This window comes from Nipponia nippon, unplaced genomic scaffold, assembly GCF_047370975.1.
Source record: "Nipponia nippon isolate SJK-2023a ecotype South Korea unplaced genomic scaffold, ASM4737097v1 scaffold_4, whole genome shotgun sequence".
In the NCBI taxonomy this organism is placed as follows: Eukaryota; Metazoa; Chordata; class Aves; order Pelecaniformes; family Threskiornithidae; genus Nipponia; species Nipponia nippon.
The window spans coordinates 2,873,329-2,886,320 of NW_028262358.1; the positions used below are offsets into that span (position 1 = coordinate 2,873,329).

General features: G+C 42.3%; 1 long non-coding RNA gene across 2 annotated transcripts in view; it reads right to left on the minus strand.

Annotated features, from left to right (window-relative positions):
* Nucleotides 1-9,352: 9,352 nt before the first annotated feature.
* The window catches only part of LOC148053064 (uncharacterized), a 169,128-nt gene continuing 165,488 nt past the window's right edge, over nucleotides 9,353-12,992 (minus strand). Inside the window, exons 5-8 of one of the 2 annotated variants that reach the window (XR_015708564.1) lie at nucleotides 12,208-12,271; nucleotides 11,744-11,794; nucleotides 11,569-11,655; nucleotides 9,353-11,499 (exon numbers count right to left, since the gene is read on the minus strand). This is a non-coding gene — a long non-coding RNA (uncharacterized LOC148053064). Of the gene's footprint in view, nucleotides 11,656-11,743; nucleotides 11,795-12,207; nucleotides 12,272-12,992 lie in introns of both variants that reach the window. The other variant, XR_015708563.1, reaches the window with a different exon arrangement.

Below are 12,992 nucleotides of genomic sequence, written 5' to 3' on the forward strand. Positions count from 1 at the left end.
TTTCTAATAGCAGGTGGTGCGTAAATCAGTCACAACTTATGGTCGCAAAGCCCCAGCTAAGGGGCTTTTCGGCACTTCCCTGGAGCTGTGATTCTTAACTTAGCTGGCACATCTTTGCAAGCTGTACATACATACTTACGCTGGGTTCCTTTATGCATTCTTTATATTGTGCTAAACAGAGCAGGGATCAGAAATGTAAAAGAAAAGAAAAGATTATTTTCTATTTCGCTACAGGCTTCAAAGGCAGGAGATGCCGTGTGTCCAGAAAAATGTAAAAATACATTCTCAAATAGAAGAAATCGGATAAGCACAACTTATCATCAAGAAACATCAATAGAAAATGACGTAGCATAGGCTATAATACCTGTACTCTAAAACCAAAGAAAGGATCAAATTCAGTGCTTTCAATACTCAAAATGGAATCTTGGGGGGTTTTTGTTTTGTTTGTTTTTCTTGTGCCATTCTTCTGTACAAAACCACAGCTAATCATAAAATTCCAGTAAGTTCAGGAAAAGCTTATAAAAATTACTAATTATAAATACCTAAGAAAAATGTTTCAGACGTTCGCAATTTTTCCTTTTTTCACAGACTTCAGAACAGACTGATTTTATGAAAGACATCAAAACACTGCATCAATAGCTATCCAAATTGTTCCTACCGCAATAATTTTTAATTTGCTTTCCAAAATCGTAGGCTATAAGCAAAAGACTAAGCAAACCTCAAGCAAGCAAGCAAACAGTAGTGCATCAGGTACCTATAATCAAAGCCACTACAGAACAGTTTCTCTACACGCTTCATTTGCTCCTCCTCAGAGCAGCGGCTATTGCCATCCTATTCTCATTTTTTGTTTGAAGATGACCTCTACTTACATGAAGTAGACAATGCTGAAACGTTCTTAAAATGCGAAGTATCTGCTTTTTTTTTAAAAAAAAAAAAAAAGTTCATGAGAGTACTACATTCCAACGTGTCATCTAATTATAAAATAAAACCACCCATTAGCAGGAGGTTTTCTGTGGGCTTTTTCCTCGCGCTCATTTGAGCCAATTCCAAGCACTCCCTGTTAGACCCATGAACCCATGGGGCACTTTGGTTACTTTCCATCCCGTTATTTTCATTCTTTTGCACTGATGAACTGCAAATCCTACGTGAATGCCTAAGTTGCTTCGGCTGTCTCTGATGGGCTGCGTTGCAACGGAAAAACAAGCAGAGGGCCAGATATCCTCTGGCAGCTTTCACTTGGCTGCAATTAGATAGACATTTTTGATTGCTGGGTGGGCAGTGGCCAACCAGCTGCTGGGTACACAAGTAACGGTGATTGACATAAGAATCTCTATTATTCTTGTAAAAAACGTTTTGGAAAAAAGCAAATAATGGCTCTGAATCGCAATTATTTCTATTGTCTGCTCGAAGACAACACAAAGATATAATCTGCTTTATTTTTGCTCCTTGCCTTTAAAATTACAGCAAGGATCCCCTTATCTTGAAAAGCGATTAGGATCTTTTGGGAAAGGATCCAAATGAAATGCACCTTTCAAGATGGGAAAGTTTTCTGTAAGAGTCCAATGGGAAAAGATGGGGGAAAGGTTTTAAAAATCATTAAATCTTGAAAGCTTCTCAGACTTTCTTGTTTACATCAGTTGGGTATTTTGAAAGCCCACAACCAAACAAGTAATTGCGCAGGATCTCCATATTCCATCAAATATTCATACAGAGAGATGGACAGATTTGCCCCTACGTTATTTTTGTTTAGAAGGAAGCAGACCTCAGACCACATTTTCCATAGGGACTTCATCATCATTCGGACTGCACTGCTGATTGCTGAATGACCGGTGCCTACTTGGTCACTCTGTAAATGAGTATATTTGTATGCTTTGTAAAAATATATGCCCAAAAAATACAGAACAGCAACAACTGATTACAGAGTATTACTGAATATGATGGAAAACAGAGTCCTCTAGTGGTCTCTGATTGCCATAACATTAAAAGCAGTCAACAATTTAGGGAAGAAAGTGAATGATCTCAAACATGACCTCACCAGAAACAAATCTTAGTCCAAAGCTAATAATAATCAGGGGAGATTGCCCCCATGGATGTCCACGGCAGCCTCCAGAGTTTTCTACACTTAATCTGCAGAAAAATTTTCAAATGTTGCCAGTCGTTACACATATGTTAAAAAGATCTTAGGCAGCTCTTATGGAGAAAGTATTTCTTAACCATATATGTGATGCTATTGTACCATACGTGAACTGTGCTGATATAACAAGTACATATTATATACATATGCTATGAACTTTATAAACATATAGTGAACTGTGCTGATATAACAAGTGCAATATATACATATTTTCTTTGGAATAAGTAACAGGATAAAAAAAGCACGAAGATTTGAAAATTTAACTGGGCGTCACAGCATATTGGCAGTGGCAGTCAGTGTTTGAGTAATGAAGGACAGATTCAAAGGCGAGTGATGGTACTTGAGACAAGGGCTTTATGTTTGACATGAGAAAATAAGCTCGCAGAGGGAATATGTAAAATAGAATGAAATGGTCCAAGTTACAGGCTTGGAGACAAACTTTGCAGGTCAGGATTAATACCAGCTGGGAGAAATTTCATGTGTTTGGGTCAGAGGGAAGAGTACTGCAGAACTGGAGATATGAAATTGTAAGAAACAAATGTATTTTAGATGCGCAGATGGCAACTGAAGGCTGTATGTGAGATATATCAGCTCAGACTTCAGAAAAGACTTTCCAGAGCAGGATCAGAGATATGGAAGAAGCTGAGGAGGGAAACAAGTGAGAAAAAAACAATTTATGTAAACTTCCCAAGGAAACCAAGGGGAGGATGAGGAAGCTTTGCCAAAGTACATATTGAAGGAGCTACTGAAAACACACCAGGAGAGTGAGGAAAAAAATGGGATACTAGGGAGCGTAAACAAGACACAGGGTACAGGTGTGCTGGCAGGGAGAACTGCTTGCTGCCCACGCCAAGTTGACAAGAGAAGATTATAGGTCTTCACAAAAAAATAATGTAAATAAGTTGGCCTAGTCAATAGGTGAAACAGGTATGTACGTGTCGGTGCCAGCTTTGCAGCTGTGTCTATTCAAACCAAGATTTCACCTTTATATACAAAAGTATAAAATGAGTATTCCTGCATTCACCTTGTAGGAATCCTGAATAATATCTCACGATTGCAATAAATTCATAAAATGAAGCTTTGTAAAATAATCAACTCATTCTCTGTAGATGTTAAAATTTCTTAGCGGTATCAATAATAGGCAAATGGCAACACAGCATTCCTAAATTATATAATGTATATCCTGACATCTGCTTTATACACTCCCAGATCTTAAGCAATCCTTTGGCAAAGGTACATAACCAGCTATAAAAATCTGGCAAACAGCGGTTTCTAAGAAAGATTTGTGTGGTCTTCGTACCAGACAGTTCCCAGCACTGTCATTAAAGGCTTATCTCAGGAAAGCACTTGGAAAAATCTGTTCTCCCTTTAAAGAACCTCATCAGTCAGAGCTATAGGGGTCATCTGTCATGACCATCAGCTTCCCTCTCTCTCCAGCATACCTCTGCAGAGTTAGAGCATAAAAAGATAAGTTCCATATGCAAAAATTCAAGGGTCACACATCGCCTGGCTATATTTCTAGATGGCATCTTCAAATCTCTACCCCTACATCTGATTTTTCTTCTCAGCGCTGGCTTTTATCAGCTTTACCACTTGTAGTTCTTACACCTATCAAAAAAGTATTGCTGAACTTAATGACAGACATAAAATAAAGTTTGAAAAGATTCCATCTTTCATGCAGTGGGGGAAATTATTTCCTTTGAACATGCTGTCAGCCTCAAACAGGGTAATGGATTAGTGCAGAGTGCTCAAACCAGTATTTTCTTTCATATTTTGACATGTGCAAAAAGACTCCAGAACACTGAAAGCTGCCGGGTCTGAATCAATGCAGAACTGCAAACCAAACAAGCCGCAGAGATACAACTTGGGAGGTAATTTAAGACGGCAGCGTCAAACAGGCAAAGATGTACAATAACCTAGGACAAAAAATACTAGGAAAAAGTTTAACCCGCCGTCTAACAAATGCAGAAATGCAAATTAAATTTCATAAGGGCAGCTGTCTCTAATTGTTTCTGCATTAGATGTGACCACCAGAGTGCCAAACACAGACTCCCTTTCCTTCTAAATGGGAAAGGAGTTTGCATTTGGAAGTACAAAATTCACCATCATCACCAAGATCTCCCAAAGGGACCACAGTAGTCTGAACTGCAATTAGTCCTTCAGACTCAATAAGAGAATTATTTTTTGCAATGATAAGGCACAGTTTTCAGTGCAGCTTTGCAGAGGATAGCTCCCCTGCTTTTTAGGCAAGAGTATCAAAGCAGGGGGCAGAGGATAAACTCTTTATTGACCGGTCTATTAGGACTTCATTGAAAGAGCAAGAGATGCTTTCTATGGACTGTAAGTCCAGTGGAGATGATGGAGATGACAGAGATGACAGAATCCCAGAATGATTGAGGTCGGAAGGGACTTCTGGAGGTCGCCTTCTCCAACCCTCCTGCTCAACCAGGGCCACCTAGAGCAATGTGGTGGGCTGACCCTGGCTGGACACCAAGTGCCCACCAAAGCCGCTCCCCCTCCTCAGCTGGACAGGGGAGGAACAGTGTGAGGAGTCACACAGTTGGCGAGGCACACGGCAGCACCAACGCTAAGTCCTGTGACTGGGCGCTAGACTGGGGTGGAAAAGGGGCTTTCCTGAGCCGGAAAACCCCATAAAGAGCCTGGTGGGCAATGGCATACCACCTGAGGTCCTTCCCATGGAGCCAGGCACGGGGATCTCTTTTGTCTCCTTGCTCTTCAAAAGGCATTTGACAAGGTAAGGTGCTTGAGGATGGATCAATACACAACAATACGTAACAGTGCATTGATCAAACACAGCTCTTGACCTCCTCTCCACCGCACTAACATTGCTATTTTTCAAGTGACTGGCCGAAGCAAGGGACTAGAAAAGTAAATTGTTCTTGTATTCCATTAAAGAACAAGTTTGTGCAAAAAAACTAGATTTGATGAGTTATCTGTTTTGAACTAGTCAGATCTCCACACCAGACTGACAGTCACATTTCTACCCACATTTCTAATGACAGGAGACAGTTTATGATGTTCAGTTCTGCTGCCGGTTTCTTACAGACAACTCACACCACTCCTTCTAACCATTAGCACACATTCCTGTCTTCTGAGTGGAGTCAAGAAGGACAATAGGATCTTAGATAAAGCATATGGCCCTCTCAGAGTAAGGAAAATAATGGATTTCTAGTTGCGACACTCTGAAGTGGTACGACTGGAAATGTCAAGTGCATTTTACTCACTGATAGCTATGAAAAAACAAATACACTCAGTGCTCCATGATACCCAATTGCTATTTGCACCATCCAGATGTGGTTATTTGCCATCCAAAGTTTCTACAACTTCAGCTCCTAGTTGTGTAATCACCTGCCTAATACTGCAAGTGCAGAAAAGTGCAGAAAAGTTTTTTTTGTCTCCTCCAGCAATTCAAACAATAACCTTTGTCTCACCTGCTTTTCCCTCTTGAACATTCAGTTCCTATCTCCCACAAGTTCAGTCTGCCTCTGCTTTCAGGAGAGGCAGAAGGGGTGAGATGTCTCTCAGTCTCTGGAGAAGCTGCCCAGCTAGCCTCCTGGAGGCAAGGCTATTAACATAAAAACAACAGGTGATTATTTTGGTATGAAGAACATACGGGTTTAAAAGCTAAAACCTGCCTGGCCAGAGCAGGATAGCAGCTGATAATTGTCACTAAAAGACAGCAGTTTCTCAGTCATGGTGATTCTCAAAACAGAGTTAGCAAAAGTTTCCATAATATAAAGATAATGCTTACAATCATAGAGCAATTTTGGAATGCAAGTGTCTAAAACTGACTGCTTCGCTCTTCATTGAGGCAGCCACACATCTTTGCACATTTACTAAGCTGCCACAAGGCAACAGAAGGTGCTTGTGCTCAGCACTATTTGGAAAAAAAAAAACAAAACAGCATGGTCCCTGAAGTATCCAGGACACTGGACTTGATGATCCCACAGGTCCTTCCCAATCCCACATTCCTAATCACTTTGAGGAAGGCAATGTGTCCTTCCATGTACTCATTGGGTCCTCTCATAGTCTTAATTGAGACTGTGGGCATTATCCAAACACAAGTCATAATCATAACAATTTAATTAGAATTATTAAATCCAAAGAGCCAGAAGTACTTAATTAAATAAGCAGCTTGGTTTCTAAGCACAAAGACATGCTCCAGATCACTGCAGTCATAAAATTCTTACTGTGCAAAATTATGAGTTGTTGTTTGATAATAATCAATAGAACAGACTATTGAATGAATACCTTCTGACTTGTCTCCCAAGCCATCGTATTGGTCCCAGCAGTTCGCACAACAGATATAAACAACAATGCAATTGTGTTCCCAGAGTCTTGCTGTTATTGGTATCTAAATAACCACTGACATGACCAGACAAAAAGAGCAAGAAGAGTAGTTTGTCAAATCTTGCCAATAATTGTCACTATAACCTCTACACAGGGCTGTAACTGCCAGGGCTACTGTCCATATCGCTTGTGTTCATAGCACGGCTTTTTTGTTTGAAGTTCACCACAGCTTCCAGGGCCAAGGACTGAAAATATTTAAAATATGCATCTACAAACTAGTACTAGAGATGACAGATGTTAGGAATCCAAGCACATATTAAATATAGGGCATTGCAAATCTCTTATGGATCTGATTCAGATTACCGGCTTTGGTTTGGTTCCTGTGGGAATAGCCTCATGGTCCCTTCTAATCTTAAAAATGTATTGCTCTTGTCCAGTCCTACTGAAGTCAACAGAAAGCCTTTCCGGTTCTCATGTGGGTTTTGTATCACGCATCTACAACTATTGCGCAACTAAAAAAACCCAAATTTATAAAATAACGTATTCTTGCTGTGGCCAGGTATCATCCATAGCCAATTTCTACTAACGTGCCTGCCGGGACAATTTTTGACAGTCGCGCGGGAAGTTATTCCTGAGTATGTGTCTATACCTCAGCAGTGCCTGGCTCCCACGAGCTTCATGGGAGCCCCTTCTTGCTGCCGTGAGTGCCATAGGGCAACTCACCAGCCCAAAGTCTCGGCAAGGCTGGCTGGGACCATGCTCTCGTGCCGTGAGCCTGCCAGGTCTCGCCCACAAGTGCTCCTGGCCCCTTCAATGCCTACTGCCCTATGAGTGCATGCGGCCCTGTGGATTCTTATTTAAAGCACTCACCAGTTTGTGCTTTGAATTAGGTGAGGGTGTCCTTCCCCTGAGGCAAAACTGTTCACGTTCATCTCCAATAAAACCAGAACTTGCTTCCTGTGGCTGGACTAATTTTGAACCCTTCAGAAATGTGCAAAATGACATGGAGCAAAGCTGTCACTCATCCTCAGATGAAGTCCTTCAAACGACACATCCTTTTCTTTGGCCTCCTGATAGCAAAGATGGCCATGAGCAGCTGGCACCAGCTAAGGCCTGCCTGGAGCATAAGTACTGGTAAGAACAAAAGTAAAACCTCCTCACAAAACAGATGATGTAGGCCACAGTTTCAGGGATGAGCTGCTTCTGCCACAGGACTGCAAAATGCAGAGCCCTGGGCTCTGATGGCACTGGCAAGGCACACATGGGTGTAAGCATGACAGGTACATTCCCCACTCTGTGGCCTCCAGTATGGCCAGTAGAGGAATCAGGAAAATACTTAAGGGATGCATTAGAAATCGAACATTTTCAGTAAATTTGGGATAAGCAAATAAGGTGACGAGACACTGAATTTCCATTTGCGGCTCTCTTGTCCCACAACTTCCCCTCCTCCTTTACTCATTTTGTGCCTCTGGCTCTTTTGTGCTACATGCTGCCCCAAATGCATCGTATACAACGTGATGTCCATGTATATACACACACATACAAAAGCCACGCAAACCCAACAAAAACTCAGAAGGAAATATTCCTCGAGCCTCATTCCCAGCTATTCAAGCTGTGAGCAGCAGATGGCAGCCCTACTGCCATTCCTCATCTCCTCTCTGCCCAGCTCAGGCTGCCTTTGCAGGCAGCGCTTTCTCACGCTTCAGCCCCGCAGCACGAGCAAATCCTGCTCTTTCCCACCTCTCCTGGGTTTTTGGTATTACCCATCACTGTAGGTAATTGCCAGGTAAACTCAGTCTGCCCAGCAAAGCCTGCCGTGCTCTGACTGGAGCTTTGCACCTTCTTCCCTCGCGTAGTGCCCGTGACAGTTCCTGAGTTTTGGAAAGTCGCTGCTCACGACGAAAGCCTGAATGTAAATGCCTCATGGATGGACGTGCAGTCCCTGCCACACCTGCTTCCTCGGCTGAAGAAAGGGTGGGCAGAGGAAGACAGTTTACACTCCCAGGAGAAAAGGCTATTTACAACAAGAATTATCCTAAACCCAGTGCTTTCAGTACTGCAGGGCTTTAGGCTCACTCACTTTGAATTTAACTATATGATTTGCCAGTAGTAGGCAGCCCTTGCCTTGTAGAAACTTTGAACTCTGGTCTTTGCTGTCAATCTGCATTGTTCTCTTCCTTTGAAAGAAGAAATTATGTCCTGTATGATACATCTTAGTCTGGTAATACTTTTTGAGTGATGTTTTCCTGCAAAATAAATAAGCAATTGTCTGCCTTTCCCATCCTCAGCCCGTCACAGTGTTTCTCCTTGTACAGTCACTTACACAAGCACAGAATACAAAGGAGAAGAAAAGGTTTTCCTGTTTCTTCGTACAAATGTGTAGGAGAATACAGAAACTACACCTGGCAGAGAGAAGCAAATCCTCTTTCCTTGGGATTAGGGCCCACATTTTGTTATCTGCATTGTGCCCTGCTTCTGCCAGGTGCCCATTCAGGTAAACTTTGTCCAATTCCGTTCAAATTCAGAAAGAAGCAAACATAAATTAATCTTTTCCCTGCAGTTACTGTAATATTTTCCAGTATAATTATGATTCCTATGTGGGCTTTACAAAGGAGAACAATGGGTTTATTAGGAAAACTCAGTTGCAACTTTCTCTCTTGACTGTTTGCCTCGCGTTGTGAGGCTCATGGCAAATAAAGCCTCCCTGCCAAAGCATGGGAAGTTTTCCTCTTTCCTTAGCACCATAACCAGAAAAAAGAAAAAAAAAAAAAGTATCCGAGAGCAACAATATTTATTTTCCATGGTCCATTAGTAGCCCAGAAGCAATTCAAGCATGTTACTAGAAACTGAACCCAGCTAATTAAAAATAATGTTCCAAAGCTACACTGATATCTTTTGCATCTGGAGCTGGCTTCTGCAAATAAACATACACAAAAACAAGGACAAATCACGATAAATCTAAGCAGACAGGTACAAGCAAATTGGTCTGTGGAAGTGACATGTCTCTCTGCTTAAATGTCTACCGCAAATCCCAAGGAGACATGGTAGGATTTAATCTAATTGGGCTTGCCACTTCCCTGCAGCTTAATGTGAGAATAACTGCAATTATATATGACTGTACTTAGCTCAGTACCAAAAATCCATTTATTAGGCTATTAGAATCTATAGAAATCAGGGGGTTGAGATCATTTGGATATGCTGGTTACATACTTGGCCTGCTAGTTGTTTTGTGGTTACAGTTTCCAAATTGCTACTGATGAGGTGGTAGTAGAAAAGCAGATGCAGTTAAGCATTTGAATGGATGGCTCAGAAAGATTTTCTTCTCGCTTCAGAATCTGTAATGGCACCTTATATGTTGGCTCAGTGCTCTGCAAATCTCATAACATTCAGCAGGAGACTGGGAAACCAAGAGGTTGCTGAGGTTCAGAAATCTGTTCATCATAAAGCAAAGCACCTTTGCATGTGTGGGGCCCCACAGAGTTGGCACAGCACAGCACAGAGATGCGAAAAGAATTATGTTTAAGGCCAGCCTTATGGGGCAAGAGAGGGAAGAGCCTCTACTCTTCTAGTTTTGCAGCATTTGAGAGGGTGCAATTAGGAAGAAACGCAAGAAAAGCCATTGGGCCATTCCAAAAAAATGTGGTATTGCCACTCTCCCACCTGTTCAGTCTGCAAGCAGAGCAGATGAGTGGTACGCTCAGCGTGGAGCACAGCACGAGGAAGCTGCAAAGCCCTGGCCTTTAAGCTTTTGTCAGCTTGTGCAACCATAATAAAACTCTTCTTGCCAAACAGATGTTTTTAAATGAGGCAGTAAACTCTGACAATTTCATTTTTCTAAATCACGGTGATTACTGGGATAAAGGTGGATTTTCCTGGAAGTCTGGAAAACTTCACCTATAACCATAGTCCTCCAACGTACACACAGTGGGGGCAAAAATATTAACAAATGGTTCCTTCAGCTCACCCATGCTACAGTGAACACCTGGCTGCGGGGAAATATTCGGGGCTGTTTGTGACCAGTTAGACACAACCATTCAAGAGGTCTTGGGGCCATATTCAACATATAGATCTGTTTTAGGAAACCAGACTTAAAATATATGAGCCTTACATTCAGGACCTGGGGTTATGAAGGCTTGATTTTGCTCCCAACAAACTGAGTGGCAATGTACTCATCGAGATAGCTGCTGTGAATGCGGGCTTTATGTGCCCCATCCAATCCAACTTTACTGGTAGCTGAGATGTTGATAACCTTGCATAATAGTCTGGGTTACGCACAATTTTAAAGAGATTTCTCTTTCAGTGGCTCAACTCCGATCCACAAACACAACTATCGCAAATTAATGTAATTCCACCAAGCTCTGCCTGAATCAGACACCCCACCGATTACCTGCAAGCCGAAATTCACATATTAGTTACTGTCCCCATCCAACTGCTGCAAAACACCACAGTGAAAATCTTCTCTGGGAAATGAATAAATTTAAATGTAGTTATGGGCAATTTTTTTGGTAAAGGAATACAAAACAGAGAGGATTGCTTGGCAAAATCAGTATCCTCATTGCTCGTATTGCAGCACCACAAACATGAGTGGCAACTGCTCCCAAAGGTGGAGGCAGCCTGAACCAGTCTGGTTTTCTTCTGCCTTCAATCCTTAGGATTCCTTAAAAAGGTTATAATGAACATAATTACTCTGAATGATGTCTAAAATGAATCCACAGTTCAAGTTATCAGCTGTCAGGACTGGCTCCCAGTTTTGAAGTCACTTCTCTTCCCAGACACACCCACCCCTGTCCTCACCCTTAAGCAGAGACGGCAGCGACATTAAGCAGCAACCTGCCAGCCTTTTGCAAAGCAGGCAAAGGCTGCGTTCCCTAACGCAGGTAACTGGTCCCTGTCTCCTCTGAGGAAAAGGCATCAGGCGAAGCAGAAACACTCCCAAACTAGGCCAATGGGCTGCTGAGGGCCAGGTGCCACCTGTGGACGGGTGGGCAATGCAGGGGGAAACACCCAGATCTTGCTCTGTGTTCCCACTCTCCTGTAGAAAAGCCAGTAAAATCCTGCTGGGAAATACAGTCTCCGCTTCTTTATGCTTCTGCAGGGACCAGAGTATGATGGTGAGGTCTTACCTCTCCTCCCCTGGCTCACAGCTACGCAGTGAAGAGGTACGTACAGAAGATGCCTTTCTTCTATGGTAGCACAGTCCCTGGGATTCCCTAAGAGAAACCCCAACTTCAAACAACCTGACTGCGGTAGGTACAGCTACCGTAGCACTGGGCAAAAAGGATTTTTCAGAATACTCACCTTTATCAGCCTAAGCCAAGGGCCAGTAAAATATTAAGCCTTCTGAGGCACCTATTTAATCAAAAGTTATGTTTAACATACTCATATCAGAGACACTTAAACTGGTAGGAGAGGGGCGACCAAGTATTTTCTCTGAAAACCTTTAAATTGTAACTCAAATGGGGATATACTAAAATACTTCTGACTTCTAGCAAGACACATCATGTACCATTACATTTAGAGACACAGAAATTATCAGGATGGGATCTGGAATGGCTGTAGTATATCACACTACAGTGAATTCACTGCTCTACACAACCTGATGCCACATGACAAAGTATGACAGCTGATCTGTATTACTTATGAGAGATTGTCAAGATGTGCTGAATATTTTCTAAACTGCTATCAGAAAACATATGTTTCCAAGGGGTAATGATACAGTGGGTCTGAATAACTCATAAAAATTATGAATGAAGTGTTCTCACCTTCATTTGACCTTTGTTACTTCTCCAGCAGACAGAGCTAAATGTGTAGCACACCAGAATGCATCTGAAGAAGAGACAGATGATAATAATAAGCTGTTAAGAAACGCTCACTCCACTGCCTCTATTAGTTCAGCTTGCTTGCACAGAAAGAATTTCCCTGCACGTGTGAACCTGAGTATAGATCAATAAAGGGAAATATCCAGGTTGATCCTTTCTCAGCCTGAACTCCTCCAAGGAAGACGCACACAGAGTCCAATGCCTTGTTGAAGGCTGAAGACTGAGGTTATACACAAGAAGCCATGCAGAGAACGTGGTGCTGTTCTCCCTGCGCGGCGCATCTCCAGCACCAGCTGGGAGTGCTCACTCCACCTTTGGCTGAAGTCACATTACAGAGGTAGCTGGATGCCTTCACTCTCCACCTGTGTTTTCCTGTCTCCCACACCTACAGCCAAGGTAGGCTGGGCTACTCACCTTTTGCAGAAAGGTCACAGATCGTAAGAGATCTTTCTTATGTGTACAAATATGACTGCTTGTCATATTTTTCAAACATCAAAAGGAGAGCAATATTTTTCAAATGTCAACAGAAGAGCAATACCTGTGCACCCTTAGACACACATATGGGGCATAAAATATAGAAAAAGAGAGTTTGGTCAACGAAAACGAAGAACCTTCTGTCCATAGGAAAGTAACACACAAGATTGGACAACTACCTCACAGGAATGGTTTAAATGCAATCAGCCTGTCATAGGGTAGGAGGAGTGCCTCAGTTTAAGGCTTTATAACCT